Genomic DNA, 26227 nt, shown 5'->3' with positions numbered 1-26227 from the left:
CACTTAGGCAACCCATCGAGGCCCACAGCTATCTCATGCCGAATCATGTGGCACTGAAGCCGAGGTGATTTGCATAGTCAAGGCCCACAAACCGAGGTCCACAGAAGCCTAGGCCCATATATACCTAGGCCCATCTATCATTACCTCTTGAGAAGCTTCTGAAGTCCATATGCCGAGGCCCTTTGAAGGTGGACGAGACCCTGTTGGCCGAAGCTCTGTAGCCGAGGTAGCAGCCTCCGAATCACAAAGCAGCATCTTCCATAGACGCTTCTCCCAAGAGATCCTCTGCACAAAGATCTTACTTGAGTGATTGATAGGACACTTGTCATGAGTGTAATGTTAAGTCTTGTCACTAGTAGAGGCGGCTCTGCCAATCAATAAATATATAGTAGGCTAGGTGCGGCTGATACCTACAATTTGACATGTAAATTAATTGGATGAGGCCACGTGTACCCCGAACCAAAGGTCACGATCTAACTTGTGACACTATAAATACTCCCCCATGTACCCCATACAAAGGCTAATGCAAGAATCAATACAAGAAACCATACTTCACTCAACTCTCTCTTTCTTATTATCTTGCAACACAAACGAGTTCATACATATTTGGACACATGTTTACAAACATCGATTGGTAATTATTGTACAATCAGTCAACAAACATCCCACCTGATTCCGAACGTTCTCGTCCCATGCCGTTGAGCTACTCCCACACTCTCGATCCGTTCGTTTTAGACCGTCCACGTGTCTTAACTGTTGGACTTTCGCTCATGTGTGCGCGGAGGGGGGGCCCGACATTTGTTGGTAACATTTTTTGGGGTCAACAGTTAACTCTGGAGGCTCTTAAGGATATGGGGATTAATGCAGTTGGTTCAAGGAGAAAAATGTATCATTCCATTCAAAAGCTCGGAAAAGGGTTTTCGTGAATATTCTTGATGGATTGGCACTGGAATATATCTTCTAAGAAGACTTGGGAGAGTACTGTGGACTTCAAATTTTGCGGACGTGCAAGTTTTGATAGAAATCAAGCTTCACTTTTCATAGGGTAATTGTCTTCAACCATTAGCATATCTTGTAGTTTTGTCAGTAAGGCGCTTCTTTTTGTTTGGTGGATCTTTTTGAATGCTATTTGGTTTATGACATTTATATGCTTTAGTTAGGGCTGGGAGTAGTGATTATCCTTTAGTTGGTAAGTGAACCACAGTCGAGGCATTTGGTAAGCCGAGAACTTCTGAAAACCTTATTTGACACTTGTAACCAAATTTACTGGTGCTTTGGATATTTCATCACAGCAATCGGTACGACAAAGCTGTAATGTTATTACCAAAGCTTAACAATAATGTTTTCTTCAATTTCAAATGTTTAGTAAGGAGATATATTAATTTTTTGGCAGTCCAATTTGCATTCCAAATAGATACACGAGACGAGACGCATCTTGATGTAGTGTATTGAATAGCTGTTGTGGCAAATTTTGAGCAGAATATCATGATTGAAAATACGTTCCGAGTGAAAGGAAAACCTGAAAATCTTAGCGACGCTGATCAATTTCAGTTACAACCAGCGACGAATTTATGGTGAGAAACAAAAATGTTTTACATACAAAATGAATATTTTGCAGTAAAAAAAAATAAAAAAAAAATCTATTCACAACAACAAATAAAATACCACCTACTCCTAACCTCCTTTTGTAGACGTGAAGTTTTCACTAAAATAAATATCTTCTTACTCGAACTTGACTCGACTTTTCTATTTTTCAGGCTCAGCAGGAAAGTATTTGATGCCAATTAGATTGCCAACTGTGCTGATAACCTGGGACAATTGCAAATTTTATCGACAAATTAGAGATATTACACACCTTAAAACATGCGTTCGCAGATAAATAAACCAGGCCAATATGCCAATCTGCATCTTCATTCCGTGTGTTATATATACTAGCACAATATAGTGCTCACCGACCTTACACCAAAGAATTACGCTTACAAACACCAAAATATAGTTATTCTGCCACTTGTTGCTAATCTTCTCATCAAATTCAAGAATGTAATTTCTTTGTATAGCATCATCATGTTGGCCGAAATATCAAAAAATTAACGCATCAAATGCTGATGGAACTATTCGAGGTGGTGGTTAGGCAATCCGATGAAGTTACATCATCATTGTACGAGGAAGACGTAAGGTAGGGTGATCAGGCACATCTCAGGTCCCATATTAGTATTTGAAGCGATTAAGGAATAGAAAGGTAGAAGAGCAGAGTAAGGAATGAGAAAACTGACAACTAGAAAAAAAGGTTCTAACCTCCAAATCTTTAATAAGGTGTTTCCTCAAATGAGCAGCAAAAACACATGCCGTGCAGGTGCCAACAGTAAAGGGGTAGCTGGAAAAGCAACCATCACAACAGCAACCTAAGCAGCAAAATGAGTCGTGACAAATGAAAGCAAATTGGAGAAAAAATTGAAAGAAGCAACTGAGCAGGAAGCTTTGCACAGAGTTGGAAGTGGGATATCAGGTGGGAACAAAACTAAGGATGGGAGACCAGAGAGGGCAAAAACTAAAAATGCTTACATTCCGTTTGAGACACTCCCGTGAAAATACGTTCCGAGTGAAAGGAAAACCTGTAAATCTTAGCGACACTGATCAATTTCAGTTACGACCAACGATGATGAATTTATGCTGAGAAACAAAAATGTTTTACATACAAAATGAATATTTTGCAGTAAAAAAGATAAATAAATTTCTATTCACAACAAATAAAATACCACCTACTCCGAACCTCCTTTTGTAGACGTGAAGTCTTCACTAAAATAAATATCTCCTTACTCGAACTTGACTCGGCTTTTCTGTTTTTCAGGCTCAACAGGGAAGTATTTGATGCTAATTAGATCGCCAACTGTGATGATAACCTGGGACAATTGCAAATTCTATTGACAAATTAGAGATACTACACACCTTAAAACATGCGTTCGCAGATAAATAAACCAGGCCAATATGTTATATATTTATGGTATAAATATAAAATGTGAAAGAAATAATCAAATTAGATAAAGTGCCAAAGTGGTGGAAAATGTGGCATCTGTGTGGGATGTCAGGGGTTCGAGTCACTCCCCACGCAGATATTAAAATGTCTGTCTTGGGGCCTTGGATTCTTGGGCTTCTTTCTTGATTAAAATAAATGATTTTTTTTTATTTAATGGGTAAAACTAGCCAGTATTTTTTGACTGTTTATTTTTGTAACAACCCACAAACAGTCATTAAAATTCTGAATTAATCTCTAATCATGGTGAAGATTGTTACTTCCATCCTGCCTATATAAATCCATATATCGTTTTGGGAAAAATACACAAAAAAAAAGAAAATAGAAAAATCCTCTTGTATCAATAATTCATTTTCATATTCTGAATTTCTTATACTCGGATTTTTACATATATTCTGGAGTACGATTGAGAGTCCTAGAAAAATCATTCGTGATTGCTGCACAAGTGGTTTACGATTATTGTATCCTGGGAGTGATTGAAAAATTGCAGATTATAATTCACAAAATTATTGCTGAAGGATATAGAATCTGTGAGGGCTTTCAAGTATCAGCTATAATTGAAAAATTGCCACCTTCTTGGAAAGAGTATAAAAATAGTTTGAAGCATAAGAGAAAAAAAATATCCTTAGAGGATCTGATTATCAGGATTAGAATCGAGGAGGACAATAGAATGATAGAACGTAAAGAAATGCTAGACTTTGATACCAAGACTAATCTTATTGAAGAAAGTTTTGGGACTAAGAAACTAATTGGAAATTTTACAAGGGGTCAGAATTTTAAAGGCAGAAACAAGGGAAAACAATTTGTAGGAAAGAACAATCAGTTTAAGCCCCAGTTTAAAAATAAAATTTTTGGTGACTGTTTTGTTTGTGGTAAACCAGGTCACCTTGCAAAGAATTGCAGAAATAGGAAAGGAAAAGCTGTGAAGCATCAGACACATGTGGTAGAGGATGGGAATTTCTCTGCTATGGTGACAGAATCGAATTTAGTAAGCAACATGACAGACTGGTGGGTAGATTCTGGAGCTACCAAGCATATTTGCTGCACGAGAGGTGCATTTCTTCATTCACTCCCGCTAGTGATGGAGAATATCTATTCTTGGGGAATGCTTCCTCCTCCAAAATCGAGGGGAAAGGAACTGTAACGCTTAGATTTACTTCTGGAAATATCCTTACTTTGAAGGATGTCCTTTATGTACCTGATATTAGGAAAAATCTAGTGTCTGGATCTATCTTAGTCAAAAAGAGTTTTAAGATTGCATTTGAAAGTGGTCAAGTTGTACTGTCTAAGGGTGGTTCCTTTGTTGGGAAAGGGTATACAGATGAGAGTCTGTTTAAACTCAATGTCTCTGTGATTAATAATAAAGCATCTAGCTCTTCCGTTTACTTGTTGGATTCTTATGATTTGTGACATGCTAGACTTGGACACGTTAATAAAACTTCTATTAAAAAAATAATGACTTTGGGAAACATTCCCAAAATCGATAATTGTCCAAATTCAAAATGTGAAACGTGTGTTGAATCTAAATATTCTAGAAAACCATTTCCTCGTGTTGGTAGGACTACTTCGGCCTTAAGTTTGATACATTCTGATTTATGTGACTTAAAATGATATGTTACTCGTGGTGGAAATAAATATTTCTTAACTTTCATTGATGATTATTCTCGATATTGTTATATTTATCTACTTAAGAGTAAGGATGAAAGCTATTCAAAATTTATTTCCTATAAAATTGAAGTAGAAGATCAGCTAGACAAAACTATTAAAGTTTTAAGATCTGATAGGGGAGGAGAATATACAGGAAATTTTGATAAATTTTGTGTTGAGAATGGTATTATTAATGAGACTACTCCATCTTATTCTCCCCAATCTAATGGTGTAGCTGAAAGGAAAAAATCGAACCCTTAAGGATATGGTCATATCAATGCTAAGCTCTTCTGGATTACCTTTTAACATGTGGGGGGAAGCACTTCTTACTGCATGTTATATTCTTAACAGAATTCCTAGTAAGAAAAATAATAAGTCTCCTTATGAAATGTGGAAGGGCAAAACACCTTCATATAAATATCTTAAAGTGTGGGGGTGTTTAGCTAAAACTTCTATTCTAGCACCTAAGAGAACTAAACTTGGTCCGAAAACTGTTGATTGTGTTTTTATAGGCTATGTTTTTCATAGTATTGCCTACAGATTTTTAGTCATTGACTCTAAAAATAATTTGAAAAGAACACAATATTTGAAATTAGAGATGTTGAATTTGTTGAAAATAGATTTTCGTTTAAAGAAAAGTCTGAAGGATCAAGCAGTTCTTTTAGTATTCCTCCTAGTGTTAGAGAGGAGCCATCTGAATTAGAAGAAGCTGAAATTAAGAGAAGCAAAAGACCTAGGACCACTACTTCTTTCGATCCTGACTTTATAACCTACTTAGTCGAAGATGATCCTAGTACTTTTGGTGAAACTATGTTTTCACCAGATTCTATATTTTGGAAGGAATCTGTAAATAGTGAATATGCTTCAATTGTGTCTAATAATACTTGGGAGTTAGTGGACTTACCTCAAGGATGCAAGACTATTGGGTGTAGATGGTTGTTTTAGAAAAAACTTAAACCTGATGGTTCAATTGATAAGTATAAAGAAAGACTTGTAGCTAAAGGCTATAAACAAAAAGGAGTTGACTTCTTTGATACTTATTCTCCCGTTGCTAGGATTACCTCTATTAGGATGTTAATTGCAATTGCCTCGCTGTATAATCTTATTATACATCAAATGGATGTCAATACTGCATTTTTAAATGGAGACTTAGAAGAAGAGATTTGTATGGATCAGCCTGAAGGATTTGTTGTAGAAGGCTTTGAGGATTAAGTATGTAAACTTAAAAAATCCCTTTATGGGTTTAAACAAGCTCCTAAGCAATGACACGAAAAATTTGATACAGTTTTGACATCAAGTGGTTATGTGATAAATGAAGCAGATAAATGCATATATAGCAAATTTGAAAATAATTGTGGTGTGATAATTTGCTTATATGTTCATGATATGCTGATTATGGGAACTAGTTTAGATGTGGTTAATAAAACTAAACAGTTTCTGAATAAGCACTTTAAAATGAAAGATTTGGGTGTTGCTGATGTTATTCTAGGAATCAAAATAGTAAAACATTCTGGAGGAATTATTTTGACCCAATCACATTATGTAGAAAAGGTACTTAAGAAGTTTAATCAATACACTGTATTTCTACTAAAACACCTTATGATGCAAGCCGTCATTTGAGAAAACATTAAGGTCCTAGTGTTTCCGCTTTAGAGTATGCTAAAGAAATCGGCAGTCTCATATATCTCATGAACTGTACAAGACCTGATATAGCATATGCTGTCGGTAGACTTAGCAAGTATACTAGTAATCCTAACAATGAACATTGGGATGCTCTCATTCGAGTCTTGAGGTATTTGAGATACACTCCAGATTGGGGAATACAATATACCAAATTCCCTGTTATACTTGAGGGATATTGTGATGCTAATTGGATTTCCGATACCAATGAAAGTAAATCTACAAGTGGATATGTATTTACATTAGCAGGCGGTGTTGTCTCCTGGAAATCCACTAAGCAAACCTGCATTGCTAGATCTACTATGGAATCTGAGTTCATAACTTTAAATAAGGCAGGTGAGGAGGCTGAATGGTTAAGGAATTTTCTTATGGATGTTCCTTTGTGGTCTAAACCATTTCCAACTATTTCAATACATTGTGACAGTCAAGCAGCTATCTCAAGAGCTCAAAATTCATCCTACAATGAAAAGTCTAGATATATTCGTAAGAGGTACAATACTATGCGTCAGCTGCTTAAGGATGGGATTATAGCTATTGACTATGTGAAGTCAAGTGATAACATTGCTGACCCATTAACCAAAGGATTGACTAGAGAGCTAATTTAACAAACATCGAGGGGGATGGGGCTAAAGCCTATTATTTATTAGATAATCTATAATGGAAACCCAACCTTGCAATTGGAGATACCATGGTCAAAGTTCAATAGGACAACAAAGTTATTGGAGAGGTCTATGGGGGTACTATATTGGATTTATTCCAAACCCCTCCCTATGATGCGTAGTACCAACTGTATTGATTAGAGGATGAGCTAATAGTCTTAATGCTTACTATAACTGATATTCAGTGGGGGTGTTTAAATACAATGCACCCTTGATAGTAGCACCTATTTGAGTGTGGAAGTGGGCCGCTTCGAGGCGAATTCTCTAGAGCACTCAAAGAAACTGGGAAAGTTTACGATCGAAATGAACACAACCGCGAGAACTCAATGACTGTTCTAGAAATCATGTGTGTGTTCTATTGTCTTAGTTTGCAACTATAATTGTAGAGTTCAAAACATAGTTCACTCTATAGTTAGTAAGCTCGATAGAATATACAAAGCCAAGGTTCAAGTCGATAGACACCTAAGCCTGCATGATTTCTACCATACTCCAGAGTAATATTTTCATCTATCTTATTTCTTCTTGTGGGGGATTGTTATATATTTATGGTATAAATATAAAATGTGAAAGAAATAATCAAATTAGATAAAGTGCCGAAGTGGTGGGAAATGTGGCATCTGTGTGGGACGTCAGGGGTTCGAGTCACTCCACATGCAGATATTAAAATATTTTGATTGGGGCCTTCAGCTCTTAGGCTACTTCCTTGACTAAAATAAATGATTTTTTATTATTATTTAATGGGTAAAACTAGCCAGTATTTTTTGACTGTTTATTTTTGTAACAACCCACTAACAGTCATTAAAATACCCACTACTCAGTCATTAAAATTCTGAATTAATCTCTGATCATGGTGAAGACTATTATTTCCATCCTGCCTATATAAATCCATATCTCGTTTCGGAAAAAATACACACAAAAAAGAAAATAGAAAAATCCTCTTGTATCGATCCTTCATTTTCATATTCTAAATTTCTTATATTCGGGCTTTTACATATATTCTGGGGTACAATTGAGAGTTCTGAAAAAATCATTCGTGATTGCTGCACAAGTGGTTCATGATCGTTGTATCCTGGGAGTGATTGTCCACGGAGGTCGCAGCAATTATTGACGGGCAATTTCACTTTAGGACATCGTGCTGTCACGAGACTCGATCGGACGATAAGTTTTATATTTTTGGATTTTATAGTTCTGAACATTACTGCAACTAATTATTTTTTCCAACACAATATGCCAATCTGCATCTTCATTCCGTGTGTTATATATACTAGCACAATATAGTGCTCACTGACCTTACACCAAAGAATTAGCTTCATACACTTACAAACACCAAAATAACAGTAAAAGGGTAGCTGGAAAAGCAACCGTCACAAAAGCAACCTAAGCAGCAAAATGAGTCGTGACAAATGAAAGCAATATTGGAGAAAAAAATTGAAAGAAGCAACCGAGCAGGAAGCTTTGCACAGAGTTGGAAGTGGGATATCAGGTGGGAACAAAACTAAGGATGGGTGACCAAAGAGGGCAAAAACTAAAAATGCTTACATTCCGTTTGAGACACTCCCGTGAAAAAGCAGGAATTTTTTACGGAATGTAGAGCATGATGGGCATTACAGGGGAATCATTGTCCCCTAGAAACTCAAAACCCATTTTCTGCAATTTAGCTCGGAAAAAATTGCCGTTCTCACGAATTCTTTCTAGTTTCTGAGCCCCTGTACCAAAAATCAGTATACCCAGTGGCGGATCCAGGATGTTAAGTCAGCTAGGGCGGCCGCTGAATTTTGACGACTGCAATAGTAAAATTATTTATTAATATTTAATTAAATAATACTAAAAAAATTTCTATCAATGTAGAAATACACTAAAATGTAAAAGTCATATACATTTAAAAATATAATCCAGTACAACCCAAAACAATGATAAAATATATTTCAAAATCATATTTATGATCAAGTTTCAAAATTTTTACTAACTTAAGCGAGATAAGATGAAATTTATACATAAAGCATGATTAAACGGTAAAGACAAGTTCGAGCTTAGGCGAAGGTTATGCAAAATTTTGAAAGTAATGATTTTTAGAATTAGAATAATTTTTAATTTCAAAAGAAAAAAATATTTTTTGAACTCTTAAAAGAATAAAAAGCAATACATAAATTGTCCAAATTTAATTTTATAAAATAAATTGATAAAACATAACAATAAAAGTATATAAATTATGAAGTAATAATTTGAGTCAATAAATTTTTAAAGAAATTATTTGAAAAATGAAAACTAAAAATATATAATTGTTTAGTCTTTATTTATTGTATTAAAAAACTAAACAAAAAAGTGGGATTACATGGAATTGACCCCCATACCTCTAACATATAAAGTGACCTTTCTGCCACTTGAGCTTCATTCCCTTTTGTTGAATGTCGGTACAATTATTAATTAATATTTAGTTATTATTTACGATTTTAAAAATTGAAAAGAAGAGTGTTGTTAAAAGAACTCGAACCTGTGTTTAATAACATGGAAAAGCGCTACCCGTCCACCTGCTCTGCACGCTATTTCGCTAAATTTTCATAATAACATATATATATATATTGAACAACAATTGTTCATTAATCTTTCTTTTCAACAGATCCAGCACGGACGGCCGCACTAGCTCGCCAGGTGCTGGATCCGCCCCACTGTATACCTGTCAGTAAATACTTTTGGTCGGTATGACAATCTTTAATGGTATGGCGGAGAAAAACTCCCACCTCTTTTAGTACCATCTTCTCCAAGAATGACCTTAATGGAAGATATAATTTGTTGAGCAGATGGAGGAGATATTGATGTAGCATAAAGATGAGTTGGGCAGGTGCACTTCAAGAACGTCATAAGTTCCTAAAAAAATGATATGAAATTTTAAAAATGCAGCATACAGAACCCCATAACTCTGATGAAACCAAAATCAGAGTTCTCTTGTAACATTGTCAAACATGAGGAGCTATCACAAGTTTTCATAGACATATAATTTATTTTAGATCTAAAAATGATTGAAAAAAGAGCAAATACACCAAAAGATCCCTATAAACGTGTAACAACACAATCAACTAATTGTTGGAGACGACTTATAAAAAGGGCTATGTAAGGGTTGGTTTTTGATATATTTGTTTGACCAGTTTTAATCTGCAAGAGTGTGATCGAAACATAATTTATATGAATGGAAATTTGGACAGAGTTTCGGTATAACGATTACGTAAAACAAGGATTAAGAAGGAGTAGAAATATAGAATAATCCAAGACGAGACATTATTTATTTCCTTAAGACAAATTGTCCCGCTACGGTGCTCACGGTGAATGACACGTGTCTCTCAAGATACAATGGATTCACAACTTGTGGTAACAGCACTTCAAACCACAAGAAACCGACGAACTTTTGACAGAATTTCCCCTCTACAAAGGAAATACATGAAAATGCTATGGAATTAGAAATAAGATAATTGCAAGAGGAGAATGAATGCTCAATGCAATTGGTGTACCCAAAATCATGTCTATATGTTTCTATTTATAGATGTAGAAAGGGTGCAAATGAAGTAGTGTGGGCCAAAACCTGCATCCTTTCAAAATGTTGCAACACTTAGCCAAAACCTGCATCCTTTCAAAAAGTTGCAATACTTCATTTCTTCTAACTTTGGTCCGTAATTTCTCATTCATCCGAAATTGGTTTTGAGATTCCAAATATATCACGACGATCTACTCAACAAGTAGAATAAGTTGATCTATTTACTTTTGTAATTTGACCATCGAATCAAGTCCAAATAGTTGGTCAAAGTTGACACGTCCACTTTTACATACCTTTTCATTTTTCAATTTTTGGTTAATTATTTAAACCAATTGATGAATCATAGGTCTTGAACCACTCAGCCTTTGGTGTAAGTCAAGACAACAATACTCACATAGATATCTTCCCTATTTTGTACTTAGTTCTCATGACATGGTTCATTTTGGCCCTGAACCCTTCTTAGTTTCATAAGTGTTTAGAAAATTCAAGCCTTAAACAATTCTTATCGAAGTGGCTCCACTTCATACTTACATAGGTGACCTCCTATTAAGAGTATTCTACCCTACTCCACTTGACTTATTCAAGATATAGGAATCATTAAAAGATAATCTTAGCCTCTATCCACTCTGCAGAAAGCACTTTAGTACATAGGAATGAGTTAGGAATTCTAATTTCCTAAGTGCTTCATGGAATTTTCACAATTTACTTGTCCCTTTGAACTAAGATCTTGGGATCTCCAGTCAACAAGGTAGGGTTACCATTGCAGAAACTCTTACGTAGTAGGCTTTAATCTCATTCCTCTTGATAGGCAACACACTTGATCTCTAGGCAAGCTTTTCGTAAGTGGATCCGCAATATTCTCCTTTGATTTCACATGATCTATGGAGATAACGTCATTTGAGATCAGCTGCTTAATGGTGTCGTGTCTACGATGAATATGTCTAGACTTACCATTATACATGCAGTTTCGAGCCCTTCCAATTGCTGATTGACTATCACAATATATACTTATCGCAGGTACTGGCTTAGGCCAACATGGAACATCTTCTAAGAAATTTAGAAGCCATTCTGCTTCTTCTCCAGCTTTGTCCAAAGCAATAAACTCAGATTTCATCGTTGATCAAGCTATGCATGTTTGCTTTGTTGATTTTCATGATACAGCAGCTCCACCAATGGTGAATACATAACCACTAGTGGACTTGGAATCCTTCATATCAGATATCCAATTCGCATCACAATATCCTTCTAGTACCGCATGATATTTTGTGAAGTGTAATCCATAGGCTAAGGTATACTTCAAATACCTTAAAACCCTCATCAAAGCCTTCAAATGATTACGGTTTGGATTACTTGTAAATCTACTGAGTTTATTCACCGTAAATGCAATATCCGGTCGAGTGCAGTTTGTAATATACATAAGACTGCCACTTACTTGTGAATACCTTAGTTGTGATAAACTTTCTCCCATATTCTTGACTAAGTGCATACTCGAATTAATAGGAGTTCTCGCAGGACTTTCCTCAAACACATCAAACTTCTTAATTACTTTTTCTATGTAGTGAGATTGTGAAAGTACAATTTCATCTTGCGTTCTAGAGATTTTAATCCCTAGAATTACATCTACCACACCTATATCTTTCATATCGAAATATTTTGTTAGCATCTTTTTTGTGTTAAGCAACATTTCGTGACTATTGCTCATTATTAACACGTCGTCCATATATAGACATACAATGACATAGGCATTCGGTGTATGTTTAATATATACACATTTGTCACATTCATTGATTTTGAATCCATTTGACAACATCGTTTTGTCAAACTTTTGGAGCCATTGTTTAGGAATCTGTTTTAATCCATACAAGGATTTAACAAGTTTACACACTTTGTGTTCAGATTGCTCCATGTAAATCTCCTCTTCTAACTCACCATTTAGGAATGCTGTTTTTACATCCATTTGATGAATCTAAAGATCGTGTATTGCCGCAATTGCAATTAACAGCCTTATCGACGTGATTCTAGTTACGGGTGAGTAGGTATCAAAGAAGTCAAGTCCTTCTTTTTGTCTATATCCTTTAGCAACCAATCTAGCCTTATATTTATCAATGGATCCGTCAGGTTTCAATTTCTTTTTGAATACCCATTTGCATTCTAAAGGCTTGTTATCGGGAGGTAAATCAACCAACTTCCATGTGTGGTTTTGCATTATAGAATCTATCTCATTATTAATAGCTTCTTTTCAATGTGGTGCTTCCAGTGTAGACATTGCTTCATCGAAAGTCTTTAGTTTCATATATTCTCTTGTTATAACTCGTATTTTCCTTATCTTTGTAAGGAAAAATATTTTCAAAGAATGTCGCATTCCTTGATTCAATTATGGTCCTTCCGTGGATATCTTGTATTTTGGATTTGTGTACAAGAAATCGATATGCACAACTATTATTAGCGTATCCAATAAATATGCAATCTATCCTACCAATACTTGTTTAGGCTTAGGTATCTCAACCTTAACCAAACACCCCCACACTTTCAAGTATTGGTAGGATGGAGGATGGTCTTTCCATAGTTCAAATGATATCTCTTTCATTTTCTTAAGATGTATTTTATTAAGAACACTCTTTGCCGTTAAAATAGCCTCCCTCACATGTTCTGTGATAAACCCGAACTTATTAACATGATATTCATCATTTCTTTAAGTGTTCAATTTTTGTGTTCTGCAATGCCATTTGATTTAGGAGAGTAAGGTGTCGTCGTTTGATGAACAATTTCATGTTCAGAACAAAAGTTTTCAAAAGGTGCTTCATATTCACATCCTCTATCACTACGAATATTCTTTATTCATTTTTCAAGTTGTGTTTCAACTTCAGCCTAATAGGTTTTGTTGCATCTAAGGCTTCATCTTTACTTCTCAAAAGAATCAATAAATGTCACAAAGTATTTCTTACCACCTCGAGTTTGTACAAATTTTAGATCGCATATATCGCTATGGATCAATTCAAGAGGGGTTGTGTTCCTTTGTATTGAATGGAACGATGTTTTAGTCAATTTTGCTTCAACACATATTTCACATTTATGATTAGGATTGATTTTATGCGTCGAAATTAAACTTTGATTCATTAGTTTGCGCAACAATTTATAATTCACATGTCCTAATCGACTATGCCACAAACATGAAGGCTCAAGCAAGTAAACAGAATTTATAGTTTTATTCATAACGACTTGCTCGGTACAATTGTAAGAACGTTCAACTTGAACATTCCATCATACATGTATCATTTCCCTACATACATCTCATTCTTAGACAACACAAATTTATTGGATACAAATACAAGTTTAAAACCATTCTTGCTAAGTAGAGACCCGGACACTAAATTCTTTCGTATATTCGGCACATGTAGGACATTGTTGAGGACGAGTTCTTTCCCGAATGTCATCTTCAAAGTGCCTTTACCTTGTCCTTCAACTTTGGAACTTGCAAAATTTTTCATGTATAGTTGTTCCCCATTCAATTCTTGATAATTGGAGAACATTGCCTTGTCCCACACACATGGCAGGTAGCGCCGATGTCAATCCACCATTCCCTAGTATTTCCAATCATGTTGCATTCGGAGACTACTGCAGATAAACTCATTTCTTGCAATCCATCGAATAAAGTGTTATTTGCAACCATGTGGGCTTGAGCATTCTTCTGTGACTTTTGACATTCACCTGAACGATGTCCAACCTTTCCATAGTTGTAACAATTTCCTTTGAACTTCTTAGCCTTCTTGGAATTGTCTCTTCGCAGTGCATAATTAGGAGCCTTTCGTTTCTTATTTATTGCCTTTGGTTCCATTTCAACAAAATTTGCACCATCTTGATCAACCAGCCTTCGTTCGATTTTTCGATTGTCCTCTTCAATCCTCAAGCGCACAATCAATTCTTTCAAATTCATTTCCTTACGTTTGTGCTTGAGGTAATTTTTGAAATCTCTCCACATAGGAGGGGGTTTCTCAATAAGGGCAGCCATTTGGAATGATTCACTCAATTCCATTTTCTTGACATGGATGTCGTGCAACAAGACTTGAATCTCTTGCACTTAGCTAATCACTGTTTTGGAATCCACCATCTTGTAGTCCAAAAATTTGTCGAAAATGAACTTCTTTGTTCCGACATCCTCGGTCTTGTACTTTGTCTCCAAAGAATCTTATAATTCCTTGGCTGATTCCTTTGAACTATACATCCCATATAGTGTATGATCCAATCTGTTTAGGATATAGTTCTTGCATAGGAAGTTCGAGTGTTTCCATGCATCCAAAGGAATAATCGATTTACGATTATTTACCCCTTCTTGTACATCCGGTGCCATTTCCTTTAGAAATTTAACTAAATTAAGAGTGGTGAGATAAAATATCTTTTGTTGCCACCTCTTGAAGTCTACTCCTGCAAATTTTTCCAGCTTTTCTCCATGTGGGATAATAGTATTATGCAACGGTATGGCCACGGGTGGTACCAAATTATTGGAACCATTTTTGACTTAATGAAATCCTGATAGTAGTCATTTCTGTTAAACAAATAGAAGTTCAACAAAATGATGATAATATCGATGGAGGAATAGTACACAAAGCACTATTCAAACAAAGTAATGGTTGTCCACAACCAACCACAAAGACATAAAAATTTGTCATAAGTTTATTGGAGATGACTTATAAAAAGGGGCTATGTAAGGGTTGGTTTTTGATATACTCGTTTAACCAGTTTTAACTTGTAAGAGCATGATCGAAACACAATTTATATGAATGGAAATTTGGGCAGAGTTTCGGTATAACGATTACGCAAAACAAGGATTAAGGAGTAGAAATAGAAAATAATCCAAGGCGAGACGTTATTTCTTTCCTTAAGACAAATTGCCCCGCTACGGTGCTCACGGTGAATGACACTTGTTTTCCAAGATACAATGGATTCATAACTTGTGAGAGCAGTACTTCAAACCACAAGAAACTGACAAACTTTTGACAGAATTTTCCCTCTACAAAGGAAATGCATGAAAATGCTATGGAATTAGAAATGAGAGAATTGCAATAAGAGAATGAATGCTCAATGGAATTGGTGTACCCAAAATCATGTTCATATGGTCCTATTTATAGATGTAGAAACGGTGTGGATGAAGTAGTGTAAGCCAAAACATGCATTCTTTCGAAAAGTTGCAACACTTGGCCAAAACCTGCATCTTTTCGAAAAGTTGCAACACTTAATTTCTTCCAACTTTGGTCCGCAATTTCTCATTCATCCAGAATTGGTTTCAAGATTCCAAATATATCAAGACGATCTACTCGACGAGTAGAATAAGTTAATTTATTTACTTTTATAATTTGACCATCGGATCAAGTCCGAACATTTGGTCGAAGTTGACACGTAGTCACATCTATTCATTTTTCACTTTTATACACATTTTCATTTTCCAATTTTTGGTTAATTATTTGAACCAATTCCTACACTAATGATAATATCTAATTTCTTTCTCAGAGGAAAGCAAGGTCAAAATTCAAATTTTTAGTCGACAAAGTGATAATTGATAAAGAACTTCAATTACATTACTGGACTACTAAATTGATACTCCCTCCTTCAGTTACAAGTTGTTTACCTCTATCCACCCTTGTACTGCAGATGCTTGGAGAAAATCTCTTCAAGGACTCTATTACATGTGATGTGCAGTGTTCATCTACTGAAGCAAACCCTAGATAATTATATGATCCCAGGTTGAGGCACCTGCTAACTTTTGTAGTTCGCCTGCATGAGATACCACTGAGTTAGGAGAATATTATGAACTGTTTGGAAATTAAGTTGAAAGTTGAAACCTTGATTGTAAGTTAGAAACATTACTTGATTTAGTTACTTACTCTTCGCATGCATAGGCCCATAATAAGATTCAGGTGCCAATAAAATTCAGTAAACGACAACAGAAAGCCCTAGCATAAAGTGAAAACATTTACAAAAAATTAGTTGCGACTTTGAACAAAAATTCTCATTTTAGTGTTTTATTGTAGTCATTGGAAATACGCTCCACCACATCAAACCAAGAATCAGGAGGGCTTGATATTGGTCGGTTAAAGCAATCCTACGAATTAAGTGGGCATTAAAAATGTGAATGCTGCAAATATACCTATGCAGCAAGGGAACTTACAGTTCAATGCATAGTAAAAAAAGTCATTAAATTTGGCATTTTTTTCTAATGAATAACCTGTGAACTAATCGGGTGCCTAAAGGGAGGGAGGGGGAATAAATCAAAAACAAAATGTCTGAGCATCTGCATCAAGGTGCTTCGAAAAATTGTGCTAATTATTGCCCAGATTATGTGCAAATCCCACTTAGGAATTCAATAGCAAGCAATGTCAATCATGCTCTTTTATATATAATTTATCCGTACTAGATCACGTCCTGATCTTTGTCCATCACATGGTACTACTCTAACAATATACTTGAAAATGAATCGAAACGCCAAGAGATTTAAATCAACACGAAACTCAAATTGATCTAAATCTTCCAATTTTATGTAGAAAATCTTGCATTTCCTTTCGACCACTATAAATATAATATTCAACTTTGCCTTCCTAAAAGAAAAATAACTACTTTTACCTCTTTCTTCTTTTCACATTATCCCTTCAAATTACACAAACTGTAGTTGACAAGCTACATTTCTGACTAGTCACTAGCCACATCTGAAAAATCCAATTCTAACAAATTCAACTGTAATATATAAAGTGCCACTATAATAAGAAAAAACAGAATTACACGTACATTATTACCAAATTCATCCACATAAACAAGAAAAATCCAAAAACAAAAATGCAAGTCACAGTTTAAAAATAAAACCTGAATCCTTAGATTCAATCGCCGAATGTAGAAATCCTCAAGCCCCAAAAAGATCGACGCATAACCCTTCCATAACAAAAACCACGAGAATATTTGAATCAAACCAAATTACATCTATAGTATACATACATGTCCGTATATTTATACCTATAAATGTATTGTGTTGGATATAATTACCTGAAGATTGCTATGGGCATCGATAGCTTTTCAACTTAACCAACTTGCACGAGTCACGTGACACATGGATATATCCGTATACGCACGGGTACGGAGTATCTAAATGTATACCTATATATGCACTATTTAGGATATAGTTACCACATAAATACCGATACAAATGTGCATATAAAAAAGGTATAACTTCTTATGATTAATACGGTTACCTGAAGCTTGTTGTGGGACCACAAATCAGTTATTTTATGGAAAAAGTCGTGTAATTGGTCGCAGACGAAGAGGAGGCTGTATTTGAAGAGGGTGGTCAAGGCAGTGAGGTACGAAATGTTGATCATTTTAGTTCGTATTTGATCTGGCGCCGGTTGAGAAGACGATCAGGAATTTTGATCATTTTAGTTTGTATCTGATCTGGCGTCGGTTGAGAAGACGATCGGAACCCCAACTGAGGTCTGGGTTTGAGAGAAATTTAGAGAGAGAAAGAGGGAGGGAAATAATGGAGGCAAGTGAGAGAGTAAGAACCGTTCTTTCTTTTCTGCCATTGATTTATATTCATTTCTTCTCCCTTTCTATAGAAAATGAGAACAAATAAGAAGATGTTAGCAGAATAATTTCTGTGTATTTTCTTGCTTATTTTCTGAAGAGTCTTGCAACACACACACACACACACACACACAACTTTGCAATGTTGTATAAGAGAAAGAAAAAGAAAAAATAAGAAATTGTTACAATCAGAAAACAGAAACGATGGCAAAGGCATGTGCATAACAGAATGCTGGTAATCCAAAGCTTCTAGACTTCTTTGCTTCTAGATTCTTCTCCTTGTTGGATCTTTTTTGGATGCTGATATCATTTGAGCTCGTGACTGTATGGACAGATCACTTGCCTACTGTCTATGTTGTTCTTCGCCATTTAATAGCCCCCCGCAAGATGGAGAGTAGATGTCAACTACTCCCATCTTGTTCATGTGTGAGTAAAGACTTGAAGAATTCAAGGCCTTGGTTAACATGTCTGCCACTTGAGAACCAGTGTGAATATACTCAGTAGTAATGCTCCCATTTTGTATCTTATCTTGAATAAGATGACAATCGATCTCTATGTGCTTGGTTCTTTCATGAAAAATGGGATTTGTGGCAATTAAATGGCATACTTGTTATCACAGTATAACTTTGCTGCCTGGTTATGTTCAATCTGTAGATCCCTAAATAGAATCTCATCCATGTTAGCTCATAACTCACTTGTGCCATTGCTCTGTATTCAGCTTCAAAGGATGATCTTGAAACCACATTTTGCTTCTTTGACTTCCATGATACTTGTGATGATCCTATGAAAACACAATAACCAGTCACAGATTTTCTAATATCTGGACAGGCTCCCCAATCTGAATCTAAATAACCCTTCAGCTGGAGATCAGATGTAGAGGGATAAAATAGGCCTTGACCTGGTGCTCTTTTAAGATATCTTAAGACCTTGTGTGCTGCATGAAGATGTGGCACTCCGAGCTTGTCCATGTATTGACTCAATAGTTGAATTGAGTAGGATAAATCTGGTCTTGTTATAGTTAGATACAACAACCGCCCTATCAACCTCCTATAGATAGAAGAATTAGCAAGTAGATCCCGTTTATCCTTGGCCAACTTAACATTTTGACCAAGAGGTATTTTAGATGGTGCTGAGCCTATGGTCCCTGAATCTCCCAAAATGTCCAGAACATATATTCTCTGACATATGTATATCCCATGTTCCGCTCTTGCAACCTCGATTCCTAGAAAATACTTCAGCTTTCTTAGATCCTTGATTTTGAATTTTGCATCCAAAGCAGCTTTGAGATTGTTGATGGTATCCACACAATTTCTTGCTAAGATAATATCATCAACATATACTAGAATAGCCGTGAATGAGCTTTGAGTACTCCTCGTAAATAAGCTATAATCCGCCCTTGATTGAATGAAACCATGCCGAATAATGAAACTGGACAACTTTGAATACCACTACTGTAAGGCTTGCTTAAGTCCATATATACTTTTGCGAAGTTTGCATACTTTTGGACTCCCATCAACAATATAACTAGGGGATAATTGCATATATATTTCCTCATCCAAATCACCATGTAAAAATACATTATTAACATCCAATTGATATAAGAACCAGCCTTTTATGGCTGCAAAGGCAAGTAAACTTCGAACAGTTACAAGTTTTGCCACCGGAGAAAATGTTTCATGATAATCTAGACCTTCTTGTTGTGTGTACCCCTTTGCAACCAGCCTAGCTTTGTACCTTTCGATACTTCCATCAGCATTAAACTTGATTTTATATACCCATTTACACCCTATTGCTTCTTTGTCAGGTGGCAAATCAACAATGAGCCATGTATCATTTAATTCAAGTGCCTTAATCTCAGCTTTCATGGCTTCACACCATTCAGGATATTTTACAGCTTCTTGATAGTTCTTAGGTTCAGTTTGTAAAGTTATGGAAGTGACAAAAGCTTTATGAGGAATGGACAACTTATCATATGACATACTAGCACTAAGGGGATAAGGAGTACCTGAATGAATTGAACCCTCTGCCTTGTCCAAGTTCTGCAATGGAATGAATGAAGTGATTTGTTGACATATGAAGTCCTACAGATGCAAGGGAGCTCTCCTGATTCTGGTGGATTTTTTTGGTAAGTGAGGAGTGTTTTGATCTGTCTCTATATTTGCAGTATGTAAATCCATTTCCTACATGGTTTGGTCAGTTTGAGGATCTGTTAGATCAATGTGTTCAATGTCTTCTATAGGACTAGAAACAGGCGAAGGTTGGTTATTTGGTTTGGTGAATTCTGGAGATGTGCAATTGTTTGGAATAGAGACAAGAGGATTTCTGAGGATAGCACAAATCAGTGGGACTTGGCACATCATTGATTTTTGTAGCCTCTTTGAAAGGAAACAAGGTTTCATGAAAAACTACATTTCTAGATAAGAAAACTTTCTTGGTTTCTAGGTCAAGAAGTTTGTATCCTTTGATTCCAAAAGGATATCCTATAAAGACAAATTTCCTAGCTCTAGAATCAAATTTATGTCTACCCTGTAAGAGAGTTGTAGCAAAGGCAAGACAATTGAACACCTTTAAATGGGAATATGTTGGTTTTCTTTGGAACAAAAGTTCAAACGGACTTTTGTGATCTAGAAGGGTTGAAGGGGTTCTATTAATAAGATACACTGTAGTTAGGACACAGTCATTCCAATATTTTAATGAAATGCCACTTTGGAACCTTAGAGCCCTTGCAATATTCAAAATGTGTTGATGTTTCTTCTCAACTATGGCATTTTGTTGAGGGGTTTCAACACATGTTTTTTGATTTATTATCCCCTTTTCAAGGTAAAATTTCTTCATATCAAATTCTCCCCCATGATCTGTTTGAATAACTTTTATCTTTGTTTCAAATTATATTTCAATCATAGTACAAAATCTTTGTAACATATTTGAAGCATCAGATTTTAATTTCAGCATGTATAACCAGGTGCATCTACTGAAATCATCCACAATTGTTAGGAAATAATGAGATCCATCATAACTAATTTCATTGCAAGGTCCCCAAAGATCACAATGCATTAAATCAAAACATTTTTTTTTTATTTGTGTTGACTAACAGGAAAAGGGGGCTTGTGCATTTTAGCTAAGGGACAGACACAACACGGCTTGGAATCAGCAAGTTTAGGGACCTCATCTTCGAGAGAGAAAACTGAATGTGATGGATATCTTAATCTATAGCGCTAGATGTCAAAAATTTTAGATGGTTTGATCACAGAAGCTAAAATGGAAGGAGTTGTAGCCACGTGAGTCAATGGTTGTTGAAGAGCTGCAGGAGAGACCGTTGTTTACAGGATATGATAGAGACCAGACCTCAATTCACCCATTCCAGTCATTGTCCAAGTTAAAAGGTCCTGTATATAGCAGCAATTAGAGATGAAAACAACACATCATTTCAATTCTTGAGTAAGTTTTCTAACATATATTAAATTGAAAGAGAAAGAAGGGACACAAAGCACATCCTTGAGGACCAAGGATTTTGTGACTTGAACTATGCCAATCTGAGTTGTAGGTACAGTGTCTCCATTTGGTAAAGCTACAGAGCAAGTTGCCTGTGATTTGACATATGAAAAGTATGCTGGTGAATAGACCATATGATCTATTGCACCAGTATTCAAAATCCAAGGAACACTGCAATTATTTTTTTATTTAGTTTTAATGGTTGACAAGCAATATGATATTCCAGAAAGCTTTGGGACAGCATTGTTTGAGGTTGAAGTAATAGCACTTTGGTCTTGATTTGTTGAAGGTATGAAGGGCTGACTACTTGATGGTTTGAGAATAGCCATGAGCTGAGAATACTGCTCCTGAGTTAAAGATAATTGACCTTTATTACTTTGTTCCTGATTTAGAGGCATAAGGGCAGAAGCTAGGTTTGCAGTTGATCTATATTTGTTCTTTCCTTCATGCTTGTGGCCTAGTGGATACCCGTACAATTTGAAGCATTTGTCTGCCTTGTGACCAGGCATTTGGCAATGGGAACACACAAGTTTGTTTGGATTGGCCTTGAAGCATCTCTCAAGGGAATGCCCTGCAATTTTACAGTGTGTACAGCAGTAATCATTCTTAGTTTGTAACGAAGGATTCAACCTCCCACTTTCTTTCAAATTTCCTCTAGTAATAAAACATAAGGTCTCACTGACAGGGTCTTCTATAAATATCTGTAGCCTCTTCTCCTCTTGTTGTATAGTTACATAAACTTCATTCAAGGTAGGAAAAGGCTTCATTAACAGAATTTGGGCCTTAAAATCCTTGTATGATTCATTCAATCCCATTAAAAACTTCATCACCCAATCTCCCTACTGATTTTAGACCACCACTTTCAGACCTCCACAGGTACAATTGGGGATAGATTCATAGTTCAATAACTCATCTAGAAGAGTTTTGAACTTAGAAAAGTAAACACTTACATCATCCTGATTTTGAACCAAAACTATGATGGCTTGCTTGATTTCATAAATCCTAGGTGCATTTTGTTGTGCAAATCGTTGTTCCAGTTCCAGCCACAACTGATGTGCCATCTCAGCATACACAGTACTGCATTTGATGTCCATTGCCATGGTGTTTTGCAGCCACGTAATCACTATGTCATTGAATCTAAGTCAGTGCTCCATCAGAGGATCATTTGGGTCGTTTGGTTCACAGAGACTTCCATCTATGAATCCCAATTTGTTCTTGATTTTAAGGGCTCGTTTTATGGATCTGGCCCAAGAGTGATAGTTGTTTGCCTCCAACATGTGTGTAACTAATACAGTTCCTGGACTATCATTGCTGTCAATGAAATAAGGACTGCTTGGGTGTGTTGGATCATAAGGTTTTGAATTGGATTCAGTATTAGAATTGGTGTCTGGCTTTTGATTTGTATTTGGAGAAGCATTTGAGATTTCAACATTTGATTCAGCCATTGCTGACTCTGATACCATATAGGAAATGAGAACAAATAAGAAGATGTTTACAGAATAATTTTTGTGTATTTTCTTGCTTCTTTTCTGAAGAGTCTTGCAACGTATATATATATACAACTTTACAATGCTGTATAAGAGAAAGAAAAAAGAAAAAAAAAAGAAATTGTTACAATCAAAAAACAGAAACAGTGGCAAAGGCATGTGCATAACAGAATGCTGGTAATCCAAAGCTTCTAGACTTCTTTGCTTGTTGTTTCTCTATTGGATGTTGATATTATTCGAGCTGGTGACTATATGGACAGATCACTTGCCAGCTGTCTATGTTGTCCTTCACCATTTAATACTTTCAACTTCTTATTTGATTCTGTTTGTTGCATTTTCAAGATTGAAAATCTTTTCCGTTCAGAAGCATTGATTCTAGCATATTTGGCTAACCTTAAAAGTACTTTACTTTTTCTTTCTTCATTTTTTTTTTTTTCGCAATGTTGCTGGAAAAAAAAAAGTTTAATTTTGTTGATTTTAAGCACACAGTAATAAAGGTTTTATAATTATAAAAATTTCAATGAATCCCTAGTAACAAAATTTTAATGTCCCAAACTTTCAATTCTTCAATTGCATGTTGAACTCTTTTAGGTAAATTACAGCAAACGTCTTCACCTTTTTTATTCTTCTCTTTTGTTCCCAAATTTATTTTTCGAGATTCGACAGCTAAATTTAGCTTTCAAATCTCAAAACATTATTCCAAGGTTCTTGTTTAAAACATGTTCCAAACATCGGAAGTCACTTTTGCTTTTGCATCTTAGGTTGTTCCAAGAAATTGTAAGTGGCAATCCTTTGCACGAGGAATGCGATCCCTAGTAGGCAAGCACAAAACAATACATTTTCAGTAGGAAGAATAAGAGTAATGTGTATATAACAAATATCATTATGTTCATGCTTAGGTTCAAAATTTTTTAAGAGGAAATTACACCCCATGTCATTTTTTTAGTTGTCATTTACAAAAATATCACCTTTTAAAGCTCTTTACAAAAGTGTCATATTTGTTCATTTTTACCCTTCAAAAGAACTTAAATACCTTGCACGTCCCTTTTTGATAATTGTGTAAGTGTCATATCAAATCTTGGAAAAGAAAAAAAAAGCCGTCAATTGTGAAAAGGAAAGAAAGAGAGAACGAATCCCGATAGATGGCTGCAGTATTTCTCGACAGTTGGGTGAATCCCGACAGTTAGTTACAGACATTCTCGACAGATGACAGATGGTACTGTCCTGCCAGACGAGTGTAGTCATTTGTCGACACAGGCTTCGGTGACAGTGTTTCGACACATAACTGTGGGCACTGACGACATTGCACGTGCGTTTAGAAATAACATCGGGGTTTACTGGCAAATTTTCTGTGTCCGTAATATGTATACGAATTATAATCATTTCTTAGCTGTCGAGAAGCTTCAAATGTGTTTGGTAGCATTAATGGTTATAATTATTTCTCAACTACAACATCACAACCTATTTCCAGAAATAAATGACTAAATGCTTCATTAAATATGAAATACTTCACATTTCCTTAAATATTTTTGGTATGCTTTTCCTTCAAAAATATTAAAAAAACAAGAACATAATGATTAATAATAGTGATTATCATGTTGTTTTTAACATTTTAAAAAGAGTAGGTTATTACATAAAAATATAAACAATTCGTAATAACTGACATTTCAAAATAGATGAAGAAGATGGATGAAGAATGTCTTCTTGATCAAGAAGAAAATGGATGAAGAAGATCAATGAAATAAGGGTTTGTTTAACAAAAAATTTGTTTTTTTTATGTTAACTAGGGTTTTTAAGGATTTTATATTTATTTTTTATTAATTAAATTCATATTTTACAATATAATATTCAATATTCAATGATTATAATATACAAATTAAACAATCAAATCACATCATTAAGGGTAATTTAGACATTTCACAACAAGAAATTGACATTTTTGTGCAAATTGTGTGCACATCAAAGTTTTTTTGTTCATTTTCAAAAAAAGTGACATTTTTGTAAATTCCCCATTTTTTAATTCATTTTCTTTCGAACTCATTTTAAATTATGAATTCTCGTGAGATTCATAACTATTATTTACTTATTCAATTTTTATTTTTTATAATTAAATAAATTATAATTACTTTCCAAATCTATGTTAAAGTCGATTTTCGAGTACGTTTATTACAGTAGTGTTACACGCGAATTCAGTAAAAGTTTATTTCATATCCGATAAATAGAAGGTTCAAGGATTCTACGGCGCGTCTGTAATTATGAGTTGTGGGTTGTAATAGTGGGCTGTCAAGAACTTATTTGGGCCTTTGAATATAGTATCTGTGTGTAGGCTGACAAAAAATGGGGTGGGCCCATAAATTATTCTTTTTATTTATTTATTATTATTTTTTTGGCGGTGGTACAATATTCAATATTGTTAATTGTAGTTAAAAATACGTATACCAATGTGTATATTAAATGAACCAATTCTTCGTTGAAGTTGGAATTATTTTTTATTACAAGTTGGGTGTTTTATGCCACACACTGAAATATCAATGCTCTACTCATTTTCCTAACCTAATAAAAAAAATGGGTATGCGGTGGCCCAAAATAGACATTTGGAGCCCTACTTCTACTTCGGTTAACTAATCAAACTTAAAAATTAATTAATACATTTAAAGAACAGCTGACATTTCTACTTCAAGAAAATTCTTATTTTCAGTACATTGAAGTATTTCGTTTGATTACCATCTACGTTAGTGTTCATCATAGGTCTTTATTTGTAGGCATTGACTTTAGCATATTGGCTCAATTGGAGGAGCGGGTGATTAGTAGGTCCACACTACAAGAGGTTCGAACTTCAGATGACCTAAATAATTAGAAACGTTATTAAAAATTTGAGACAATAAATTAAGAAGTAAAATTATTGAACCTTAATGGTTAATAGTCAGTATGAACTGTATCGAGTACGTTTCACAAAAACGATGTTCTACTTGATTATTTATTTGTATTAAATCTTAATAAAAAGTGGAGAAGAATTAGTCAACAAAATGTGGTTAAGGTGATAAATCATCACATAAATTTCGCCATTGAGAGAGGATCTTGTTGGTTGCCATCTTATTCCATTAAAATAGTTAACAAATCAAATACCCCGCTGTGGTAC

At 35.1% G+C, this 26227-nt stretch overlaps 1 pseudogene; it reads right to left on the bottom strand.

Annotated features, from left to right (window-relative positions):
• Positions 1–1746: 1746 nt before the first annotated feature.
• On the bottom strand, positions 1747–17904 carry LOC111378355 (annotated as a pseudogene).
• Positions 17905–26227: the final 8323 nt, after the last annotated feature.

This window comes from Olea europaea, unplaced genomic scaffold (genome assembly GCF_002742605.1).
Source record: "Olea europaea var. sylvestris unplaced genomic scaffold, O_europaea_v1 scaffold1805, whole genome shotgun sequence".
In the NCBI taxonomy this organism is placed as follows: Eukaryota; Viridiplantae; Streptophyta; class Magnoliopsida; order Lamiales; family Oleaceae; genus Olea; species Olea europaea.
Note: the sequence above shows the minus strand (reverse complement) of the source record. Positions and strands in the feature narration are given on the sequence as shown.